The sequence below is a fragment of the Camellia sinensis genome, unplaced genomic scaffold, assembly GCF_055761805.1.
Source record: "Camellia sinensis isolate YWXY unplaced genomic scaffold, ASM5576180v1 Unanchor1, whole genome shotgun sequence".
NCBI classification, from domain to species: Eukaryota; Viridiplantae; Streptophyta; class Magnoliopsida; order Ericales; family Theaceae; genus Camellia; species Camellia sinensis.
This window is the reverse complement of record NW_028128987.1, coordinates 28627431-28639276: the sequence shown is the minus strand read 5'-3', so window position 1 is coordinate 28639276 and position 11846 is coordinate 28627431. Positions and strand designations below refer to the sequence as shown.

At 47.5% G+C, this 11846-nt stretch overlaps 1 non-coding gene and 1 pseudogene across 1 annotated transcript; both read right to left on the bottom strand.

The window, feature by feature from the left end:
* Positions 1 to 5859: 5859 nt before the first annotated feature.
* LOC145814379 (25S ribosomal RNA) lies at positions 5860 to 7893 on the bottom strand (annotated as a pseudogene).
* A 138-nt stretch (positions 7894 to 8031) lies between these two features.
* Positions 8032 to 9840, bottom strand: LOC145814376 (18S ribosomal RNA). Its single transcript, XR_014357672.1, has one exon. It is a non-coding gene; the product is annotated as an 18S ribosomal RNA (ribosomal RNA).
* Positions 9841 to 11846: the final 2006 nt, after the last annotated feature.

The window sequence follows — 11846 nt, the reverse complement described above, 5'->3', positions numbered from 1 at the left end:
ATTGCCTGAGTTGGAATAGCTCATTGAAATCCGTGTTTTAGCCTACTTGCGAGTAGCAAATTCCAAAACATTTTTCAAGACAAACAGATATGCAATGCTTATTTCCAAATTAGGCAATCTAGTCTATACTTGTTTGCTGCGCGCATAACATAGTAATTCTAGGCTAATAACCGGAATAAGAACACATAACGTTTTCAAAACTGAATATCACGGTTAGTAGAGGCCGATCTTCGAATCGGGCGAGAGGGGGTGCTCATAGCTGACCTTCCCCAATCGTACCCAAGCTCCCGAGCCGAGGCAACTTTGGCAATGACGAACACGTGGCCTTTGGCACCGAGTCAGGGTTTCCTAAATTCTCCCATTTTAAAATATTTAGGTGGCGACTCTGTATCTGGCAAAGCAGTCCATGTTTGGCACTTCTTTTCAAAAAATCTGTTTCTCAAAACGATTTGCCGGATTTGGACTCTTTGGTTCAGATTAAGAATCGTGACACAAATCGAGTCTGAACTGTGGCGGGGTCCCTCGCGGGCGCGTGCTACAATACCGCTCGCATTGTTGTGCACATTTCATGGGTATTGTCATACCCACATGCTTAACTTGCGTTTTCACGCGCGTGTCTCTCGCATTGCGATGCACTTTTCCATCGGCACCCTGTTTGTCTACGTTTGATATAGTGTTGAACATGTGTTGCTAACTATGTTGTGCTTGTTAAGTTTCTCTCTTTTGCAGGCACGATATTGTATGTACGGTTCATTTGAAGCTGGTGCAACCAGATGAATCGCACAGGTATTGTATCTTCTCCGTGTGAGACGTGGCAAGAATTGAATAATTCTCCGCATTCTTAAACTGCATGAAATGTAGTTGTTGCTTTGCATTCTTGCTTAAAACTGTTGCGTGTGCGATTCATTACAGCTTGCTGCTTTGCATGATCATGAGTTACGTCCGGCTTTGTGCATATCATTTTGCATCTTGCCCCCTGCCTGCATGCATTCCTGCAGGCACATCTTTGTTATCTTGCCTGTTTGTCTAAGTCTTCGCCCTTGTCAAAAATGGGTCGTCTCTAGGCTTTGACATTCACTCCCGTCAATTACGACTTTCGAGTTCTGTCAAAAAGGGGCAACTGTAGACACCCCATTTTTGACCAACCTTCAGACTCAGACGTCACCAACTGAGCACTCGGTGATATTGCATATTGTGCTCGTTCTGAGGTTGCGGAGTCTCGGCTGCGAGCCTTGCCCCCAGACTTCGGGGCTCTTTTATGCTTTGCCTCAGTTTGTGAACCAGGTCCTGTTTTCTCTGTTTTCTCTTCCCGAAGGGAGGGAGAGGTCTCGTAGACCATCTCTCGGTGGCCGTAAGCTACGTTTCGTGGTCGTAGGCCATTTTTTCCCATTTGGAGCCTAGTTTCCGATTTTCAAAGCCGTCGGCCGTGTGCCTCGGTTCGGGACCGCTTAACTACCTCCGTTTGCTCTGGTTTTTGGCACACACCTTTTTTCCTCCCTTTAGAGGGACACTGTGGCCCTAGAGGGACACTGTGGCCCGGGAGACCACCTTCGTGGTCATACGCCACTTTCGGTGCCTAACAGCCTGTTTTCGGGGCCCCAGACTGCGCATTTTGGCCCCCGAACCTTCGTTTTGCATCCATCTTGGTCCATTTTTGGTAGGGACCCTATTTTAATTGCTAGGGAGGTGGTAGTATGGTGGGAGGCCACCTTTTTCCCTTGGAAACCAGCTTTCTCTTTTTCTCTCTCCTTCAACCGATTTTTCTGATAGAAAGCTGGTTTTTCTCACTTTTGAGCCACAATTTCTGGTTTTTCATACCACCATTGTGTTGCTCTCATCTGGGAGGCCACCAATATGGGTAGGCCGACCAGTAATTCTTCTTGACCTTTTTGAACCTTGCTAAAAAGCTGGTTTTTCTCTCTCCTAGGTCACATTTTCTAGTTTCCCACCATACAACTGTGTTGCACTCATCTGGGAGGCCACCTTTCTGGGGTGGCCGACCAGCATTTCTCCTTGAACCTTTTGACCCCTGGTCGGCCGACCAGGGGGAGTGGCCGGGCAACCACTTGAACTGGTCGGCCTGCTTCTTGCTTTTTGCTCTCTCTAAATGCATCACAGCTGTGCCAGCTGGGAGGCATTTGGACCATCCTCCATACACGTGTAAGGAGGATATTTGAAGCTTCCAAGAGAAGCTTTAGAGCCTCTCCTCTACAAAGGAGAGGCTTGTCTTCATTTGCAAGAGTTCAACAATTTTGTTTAAGGCATACACACACTTACCTCCATAGCCCACTATTCCAAGCTCCAAACAATAATATTCTTGCACCATTTGCACTACACCTCATGGCCAATCACCTCCACCATCCATCCAAGCATCTTGAAGCTGATTTTCAGAGGTTAAAGAACTCCCATCTTGGTCCAGAAGTTGCTGGAAATCTGCTCTTCAAGGGTGAGTCTCTAATTCCCCTTTTCTTGCATTATTTTGCTCCATTGATTAGCCTTATTTGCAAGCTTTTTTGGACTTTTCCATAAACTGAAAAGTGTCTTCTTTTGAAGTCCTCTTGAATTTTGATTGAGGACACTTTTCTTTTTGAGGTCACCTACCCCCTTGTATGCTTCATCTCTCTTTTAGGGCTTATTTTGTATGATATCTTAGCCTTACTTGCAAGCATTTTCGAGATTTTCCATAAACTAAAAAAAGTATAATTTTGAGCCCCTCTTGAAGTTTGAATAAGGGCATTTTTCTGTTTGGGGTCATCTTCCTCTTGGCATGCTTCATTTCCTCATGATTAGGGCTATGCATTAGAGCACTCGTATTGGCCTTGGTTTGGCCTCTTAGACACTGAAATCCAGTGGATTTCCAGTAGCTTGGATGTGTCTTTGAGCCCTAAAATCAGAGAGGGGTGACCCCCTCTCTCCTTGTCTTGTTTGTTGGCCCTTTTGGCCTTCCAATGGGGCCCCATCTTCCATGCTTTGAAGTCTTGTTTCGGGCCCTATTATGTGAGTTTTGAGGTTTGCATTAGCTCTGTCCAGAGCCCCTTTGGCCATATTTTATATCTATGACGCATGTGTAGAACAATCCCATTCAAAGCCTTTCAAAGGGGCCTTTCATTGCATGCTTCATAGACTAATTTCAGGACCTTTTTGGTGAGTTTTAGGGCTGCCATAACTTATTTCCAAAGGTGGTTTTTCTCTTTTGTCTGTCTATCATGTATGTGTAGAACAACCCCTCACATGGCTTTCCAAAGGGGCTCATCATTCTTGCATGTGTTGACTGAGTTTCAGTGGTTATTTCGGGATATTTTGGCATGAAATACTTCTTTTTTTGGCTGGTTGGGTGAGCCCTCATATGCTTCATATAGTTGTAGAACAACTCATGGTTCACTAGCTTTCTTTGCATGCTTTATAGGCCATTGATTCTAGCATATTTTGGCTATGCCTTAAACTGATAATGTGCTTATTTTGGACTACCCTAGCTCTGTTTTTGGGTCTTGTGGTCAAATGACGTTAGTTTTGCATGCTTGTAGTTCAAGGTCCATGCTTAGCTTTGAGTTTTGAGATCCATTTCATGCATATACTGAGGTGTGTTCATGTTTTGAGCCTATTATTCATCACATTTTAGAGCTTGTTTGAATGCCATGTTTCCATGTTCTCATCTCTTTAAATGCGTTTGAGAGTCGGGCTTGTATACCCCATTTACCGACCATTGAACGAGCTCCATTTCGTTGCATTCTGAATCATCATTTTAGGTCAATTTCCCACTGTTTCAGACCTGCGTAGGGTCTTTTTGGGGTTGGTTTTGCCTTTGGTGCATTGCTTTGGGTACCTCTAGTGTAACGCACTTCACTAGTTTCGCTATCCAGGCCCCCTAGCTTGCATTGTGTGCCATATTTGCATGCTTCGGGACCATATTTCATGCTGTTTCAGAGCTATAATTTATGCTATTCCATGCCATCTTTCATCCCTTGCCATGCTTTGGTAGAGTGGCATTTGATGCCTTAGGTTCGGTCCTTGGTATTTGTGCATGTGTGCACGCATTTCGGTTGTCTCATTTTCATCTAATGGCCACTGATGTGAGCGTGGCTGAGGTCCACTCATGTTGGTGTAAGTCCATCGTGCATTGTGTATGCCATTTTGGTCCATAGCATTGTGTATGCTGAGTTGCATGTTAGAGCATTGTGTATGCCATGTTACATTGAGCATTGTGTATGCCATTTCATAGCATTGCGTATGCTAGGTTGTATGTTAGTTGCATTGTGTATGCCATCTCATTTGCATTGTGTTTGGGATAGGAGTTAGCCCAAGCACGGGAAACGAGGGACGTTTCGTACTCCGAGTGACGGAACGTGTCTCAATTCCCAGTCGCCGACACTCCGGATTACCCATGATGGAGTTTAAGTCTTATTGTGTTTATATATGCATTCATTTCACATCGAGTTGTGCAATTCGACTCCTCGGCCATCATGCATCGAAATGCATGATTGGTGGCACGAGGATCGAGGCCTACACTCCCTGAAGAGTAGTCATGCATACATATGTGAAAATACTTTGCTGTGCCTCTTTCTTGCTCTCTGTTGCAGCAAATCAGAAATCAGCAGCTTTCTAAAGCCTTGCACAGCATTCCGGCATTAATTGCAAACAGAGGCAAATCGGGGCATCGCAATGGATATCCGCGCAAGGCAACTCGAGCATGCATCTTTCATCATTCAGAACAGAACTAAGGCGGTCCATGGATTTGCATGCTAATTTACTTGATTTCCTAGTCAAATTGTTAATTAATTAGGGTTTTGTACTTATTCGGACTGTAATTATTATTCGGACTGTATTATTTATTCGGACCCTCCGAGTGAGGGCACAATTGTAATAAGTGTGCGTGCATGTGATGTATGTCTTCCAACCCCACATCTTTCTCCTTTTTATTTACCAGCTTATGATGGTTAGATTAGGGCATGTTTCAATTAGCATACTTATGCTTGCATATTTGCATCATTCATCTGTCTTGCATGCACCGGGCTCGGCGCATCATACTAACTGCATTGTATTTCAATTCCAAAGTTGAATACGTGTTAGCTGCAGCATCATCATATGCCATCTTAGAATAGCCGAGCCTATTGTAGTTGCATTTTTGCATGTGTTGCATTAGGCATTTCTGTATAGTTAGGATCATGCATGGATTTCTAACATAGCTTCTGTTTTGGCTTGGAGTACTCGGTAAGTATTTATGCTTTAGCATCTTTGCATGTATGTGAGTGACTGCCATGATAGCATGCTTGCCATGAGGCTAACCGCTTATGTGATATAACTGCCTGAATGCCTGTGGGTGAAGGTTGTATTATCTGAATTGGAATAATGCATTGACTGTGAGTTTTAAGCCCACTAGATAGTGGCAAAATCATATTTTCTAAGTCCACCTGAGGGTGGCAAATCCACATTTTAGCCTGCTTGCGAGTAGCAAACCGTTTTCAAAACAAACATGAGATGTTTCGTTCTAATTCAGGCGATCCAGTCTATACTTGTATGCTGTGCGCATCACATAGCAAATCTAGGCTAATAACGGGAAAAAGGACGCATAATGTTTTCAAAACTAGATATCATGGTTAGTAGAGGCCGATCTTTGATCTGGCGAGTACCCAAGTTCCCGAGCCGAAGCAACTTTGGTGATGACAAACACGTGGCCTTAGGCAACGAGTCAGGGTTTCCTAAATTTTCCAAAATAAAATATTTAGGTGGCGACTTTGTATCTGGCAAAGCAGTCCATGTTTGGCACTTCTTTCAAAAAAAAATTTGTTTTCAAAAACGATTTGCCGGATTTGGACTCTTTGATGATTCATCGGTCTTGCATTGCACTCTGCGAGATTAGATACAGGACCGTGACATTGAGTATGGAACTGTAGTGAGCCCGATGAACAAAACGGGGGGAATTTCCCTCCCGGGACGTTCGGGGACGTCTACAGTTATGAGTCGACTGTTCGCTGCTCGGGGAAGGCCCCGCGAGGACCCGTTCCCAGTCCGTCCTCCGACCAGCACCCGGCAACCCACTCTCGCCGCGAGAGAAGCTCGAACAGTCCGCCGACAGACAACGGATTCGGGACTGGGACCCCGTGCCCAGTCCTTAGAGCCAATCCTTTTCCCGAAGTTACAGATCGATTTTCCCAACTTCCCTTGCCTACATTGTTCCATCGACCAGAGGTTGTTCACCTTAGAGACCTGATGCGGTTATGAGTACGACCGGGCGTAGGAGGCACTCGGTCCTCCGAATTTTCAAGGGCCGTCGGGGGCGCATCGGACAACACGCGACGTGCGGTGCTCTTCCAGCAGCTGGACCCTACCTCTGGCTGAGCCGTTTCCAGAGTGGGCAGGCTATTAAACAGAAAAGATAACTCTTCCCGAGGCCCACACCGACGTCTTAGGACTCCCTAACATTGCCGTCAGCCGCCACGTCCTGGTTTAGGAATTTTAACCCGATTCCCTTTCAAAGCTCGCGCTGAACGCGCTCTCTGTCGGGTTTCCCCCGACTCTTAGGATCGACTAACCCATGTGCAAGTGTCGTTCACATGGAACCTTTTCCCTCTTTGGCCTTCAAAGTTCTCATTTGAATATTTGCTACTACCACCAAGATCCACACCCATGGCCACTCCACCTGGGCTCGTTCCCAAGGTTTCGCAGTGACCGCTGCACCCTCCTACTCATCGGGGCCTAGCACTTGCCTCGACGACCGGGCATAGGTCGCGCGCTTAAGAGCCATCCATTTTTTAGGCTAATTGATTCGGTAGGTGAGTTGTTACATAATCCTTAGCGGATTTCGACTTCCATGACCACCGTCCTGCTGTCTTAATCGACCAACACCTTTTGTGGGTTCTAGGTTAGTACGTAGTTGGGCACCGTAACCCGGCATCCGATTCATCTCACAATGCCAGTTCTGCTTACCAAAAATGGTCCACTTGGGGCTCTCGATTCCGTGGCATGGCTCAACGGAGTAGCCATGCCGTCCTACCGATTTAAAGTTTGAGAATAGGTCGAGGGCATTGCATCCCTGATGCCTCTAATCATTGGCTTTACCTGATAGAACTCACGCCCAAGCTCCTGCCATCCTGAGGGAAACTTTGGAAGGAATCAACTACTAGATTGTTTGATTAGTCTTTCGCCCCTATACCCAAGTCAGACGAACGATTTGCACGTCAATATCACTGTGGGCCTCCACCAGAGTTTCCTCTCGCTTCGCCCAGCTCAAGCATAGTTCACCATCTTTTGAGTCCCGACAGGCATGCTCGCACTCGAACCCATCTCAGAAGATCAAGGTCGGTCGACGGTGCAACCCGCGAGGGGATTCCGTTAATCAGCTTCCTTGCGCCTTACGAGTTTACTCACCCGTTGACTCGCAGACATGTCAAACTCCTTGGTCTGTTTTTCAAGACGGCCGAATGGAGAGCTCGCAGGCCGGCACTGGGAGCGCGCAGATGCCGAATCACGCCCGAGGGCGCGTGTTGCCAGCCACAATCGGGGCGAAGGCGTCTCCGTGGGCTTTTCGACTAAGCCTCCGCCCCAAACCGCACCGGTCCACGCCCCGAGTCGATCAGCGGACCGGCTAGTCGCTGTTCCACATCCGACCAGGGTGCATCGCCAGCCCCCATTCGATTCCCTCCCCACAATTTCAAGCACTCTTTGACTCTCTTTTCAAAGTCCTTCCATCTTTCCCTCGCGGTGCTTGTTTGCTATTGATCTCTCACCCGTATTTAGCCTTGGATGGAATTTACCGCCCGATTAGGGCTGCATTCCCAAACAACCTGACTCGCAGACAGCGCCTCGTGGTGCGACAAGGTCCAAGCACGCTCTCTTCGTTTGAGTTCCTTGGCGCGATTCGTGCCGGGGTTTGTTGTTTCATCGGGGAATGGAACCTGCCGCCCCCCGGAGGAGCCCCGGGTGCACTTCCTGTGAGGAGGAGAAAAAAAGAGGGTGAGAGCCGATGGGCCGCCTCCTTTGCTTCCCCAGCGGTAATATAACATGACAAGTTCGCGGGTTGTTCAGGGGCATCGACAATGATCCTTCCACAGGTTCACCTACAGAAACCTTGTTACGACTTCTCCTTCCTCTAAATGATAAGGTTCAGTGGACTTCTCACGACGTCACCGGCAGCGAACCGCCCACGTCTCCGCGATCCGAACACTTCACCGGACCACTCAATCGGTAGGAGCGACGGGCGGTGTGTACAAAGGGCAGGGATGTAGTCAACGCGAGTTGATGACTCGCGCTTACTATGAATTCCTCGTTGAAGACCAACAATTGCAATGATCTATCCCCATCACAATGAAACTTTAAAGATTACCCGGGCCTGTCGGCCAAGGCTATAGACTCGTTGAATACATTAGTTTAGCGTGCACGCAGCCCAGAACATCTAAGGGCATCACAGACCTATTATTGCCTCAAACTTTCGTGGCCTGAAGGGCCATAGTCCCTCTAAGAAGCTAGCTGTGGAGGGTCACCTCCACATAGCTAGTTAACAAGCTGAGGTCTCGTTCGTTAACAAAATTAACCAGTCCAATCGCTCCACCAACTAAGAACAGCCATGCACCACCACCCATAGAATCAAGAAAGAGCTCTCAGTCTGTCAATCCTTACTATGTCTGGACCAGGTAAGTTTCCCTGTGTTGAGTCAAATTAAGCCGCAGGCTCCACTCCTGGTGGTGCCCTTCCGTCAATTCCTTTTAAGTTTCAGCCTTGCGACCAAAATCCCCCCGGAACCCAAAAGCTTTGATTTCTCATAAGGTGCCAGCAGAGTCCTAAAACTAACATCTGTTGATCCCTGGTCAACATCGTTTATGGTTGAGACTAGGACGGTATCTGATCGTCTTCGAGCCCCCAACTTTTGTTCTTGATTAAGGAAAACATCCTTGGCAAATGCTTTCGCAGTTGTTCGTCTTTCATAAATCCAAGAATTTCACCTCTGACTATGAAATACGAATGCCCCTAACTATCCCAATTAATCATTACTCCGATCCCGAAGGCCAACGTAATAGGATTGAAATCTTATGATGTCATCCCGTGCTAATGTATCCAGAGCGTAGGCTTGCTGTGAGCACTCTAATTTCTTCAAAGTAACAGTGCCGGAGGCACGACCCGGCCAATTAAAACCAGGAGCGCATCACCGACAGAAGGGACGAGACGACCGGTGCACACCTGAGGCGGACCGGTCGACCCAATCCAAAATCCAACTAAGAGCTTTTTAACAGCAACAACTTAAATATACGCTATTGGAGCTGGAATTACCGTGACTGCTAGCACCAGACTTGCCCTCCAATGGATCCTCGTTAAGGGATTTAGATTGTACTCATTCCAATTACCAAACTCAAAGAGCTTGGTATTGTTATTTATTGTCACTACCTCTCCATGTCAGGATTGGGTAATTTGCACACCTGCTGCCTTCCTTGGATGTAGTAGCCATTTCTCAGGCTCCCTCTCCGGAATCGAACCCTAATTCTTCGTCACCCGCCACCACCATAGCAGGCCACTATCCTACCATCGAAAGTTGATAGGGTAGAAATTTGAATGATGCGTCGCCGGCACAAAGGCCGTGCGATCTGTCGAGTTATCATGAATCATCAGAGCAATGGGCATAGCCCGCATTGACCTTTTATCTAATAAATGCATCCCTTCTGGAAGTCGGGGTTTGTTGCATGTATTAGCTCTAGAATTACTACGGTTATCCGAGTAGCAAATTCCATCAAACAAACTACAACTGATTTAATGAGCCACTCGCAGTTTCACACTCTGAATTAGTCCATACTTACACATGCACGGCTTAATCTTAAAGACAAGCATATGACTATTAGCAAGATCAACCAGGTAGCATTACTTTTTTACGATGCCGGCACTGCAAGAGCTCGACCGACAGAGTCGGCACGGTCAGAGGCAGGCACGGCCATAGCCCGCAATGAGCGACGAAAGCTTGGCAGGGAAATGAAGGTCGAAGACCACGCGTACTCGCACAAGGCTTAGAATCTGAGAGCACGAGTCTAACTGCCCGCAGGCCATGCTACCGACACGACAACGTGAGGACAGCATGGAACGCTGGAGATACTTTGGGGTTCACCCAGCGCCACGAGGTGGCGAGACGAATATAGGCACACAATTCGCACCGAATTCCTTTTCGTTAAGTAGGCAACATAGGAGCCTACGCAAGGCAGAAGACAAAATTTTTGCCTCGAAGCAAAAAATAAAGAGGAATGCGCCGGTGGAGTTCACTGCACAGGCAGGGATCCATGCAACTCGCACAAACCAATCACAACTCATGCGCCACGATGTACACTACGCACCAGCTACCCGAAACAAATCACACCCCAAAGGACTAAGAAGTCAGATGAACGTGCGAAAACATTTTGAGAAGCTGAGCAAGCACCAGTTAGCGCGATTACAAGCAACAAAGGCAACAGGCAACTTTTGAGGGACATACTCTTCGCAACAAGCTTCCACTTGCAAAGCATAGGCAACTCGTTCGTAAGTCAAAGTCAACAAAATGGCAATTACCCGAGGGACATGCTTTTCGCAAGGCAGCTTCCACTGGGGCAGCGCAGTCAACTTGTAGGCAAGTCAAAGCCAAACCGATGGCTATCAACCAACGGACATAACTTTTCGCAAGGAGCTTCCACTAGGAAAGCGCATGCAACTCGTAGGCAAGTCAAAGCCAACCTAATGGAAATTTACTGAGGGACATAACTTTGTACAAGGAGCTTCCACTAGGAAAGCACAGGCAACTTGTAGGAATCCCGCGGATGATGAAGAGGAATGCACCAGTGGAGTTTTTCGCACATGCAGGAATCCATCGAACTTACATAGACCAACCACAACTTAAGCGCCACGACGTACGCTATGCACCAGGCCCCCAAAACAAATCACAGCCCGAAGCACTAAGAAGCTCGACGAACATACGAAAACATTTAGAGAAGCCAAGCAAAGCACCGGTTAGCGCGACTGCAAATAACAAAGGCAACAGGCAACTTCTAAGGGACATAATTTTTGCAACAAGCTTCCACTAGGAAAGCACAGGCAACTCGTTCATAAGTCAAAGCCAGCCAAATGGCAATTATCCGAGGGACATGATTTTTGCAAGGCACCTTCCACTAGGGAAGCGCAGGCAACTTGTAGGCAAGTCAAAGCCAACCTAAAGGCAATTCCCCAAGGGACATAGAGGAATGCACCAGTGGAGTTCGCTGCACAGGCAGGGATCCATCCAACTCACACAAACCAAACACAACTCACGCGCCACGACGTACACTATGCACCAGCCACCCAAAACGAATCACACCCCGAAGGACTAAAAAGCCCGACGAACGTGCAAAAACTTTTTAGAGAAGCTGAGCAAGCACCGGTTAATGCGAATGCAAATAATAAGCGCCACAGGCAACTTTTGAGGGACATATATTTCGCAACAAGCTTCCACTAGGAAAGCACAAGCAACTCGTTCACAAGTCAAAGCCAACCAAATGGTATTTACCCAAGGGACACACATTTCACAAGGCAACTTGTACGTGAGTCAAAGCCAAACCAAATGGCAATTACGTAAGGGACATGGCTTGCTTGCCAAGGTAGCGGCATGGCATGCTTGCCAAGGCTGGGACATGCTATGCTGCTAGACAAGGCTGTGGCATGAAACGCTACTCGATAAGGCCGTGCCAAGGCGTGTTGGCATGCAATGCTGCTAGCCAAGGCAGTGGCATGCCATGCTGCTGAACAAGGCAAGGCATACTGGCCAAGGCCGCAGCATGCCATGTTGGACAAGGCATGTTGGCTTGCCATGCTACTGGCCAAGGCCTTGGCATGCCATGCTGCTGACCAAGGCCACAGCATGACATGAA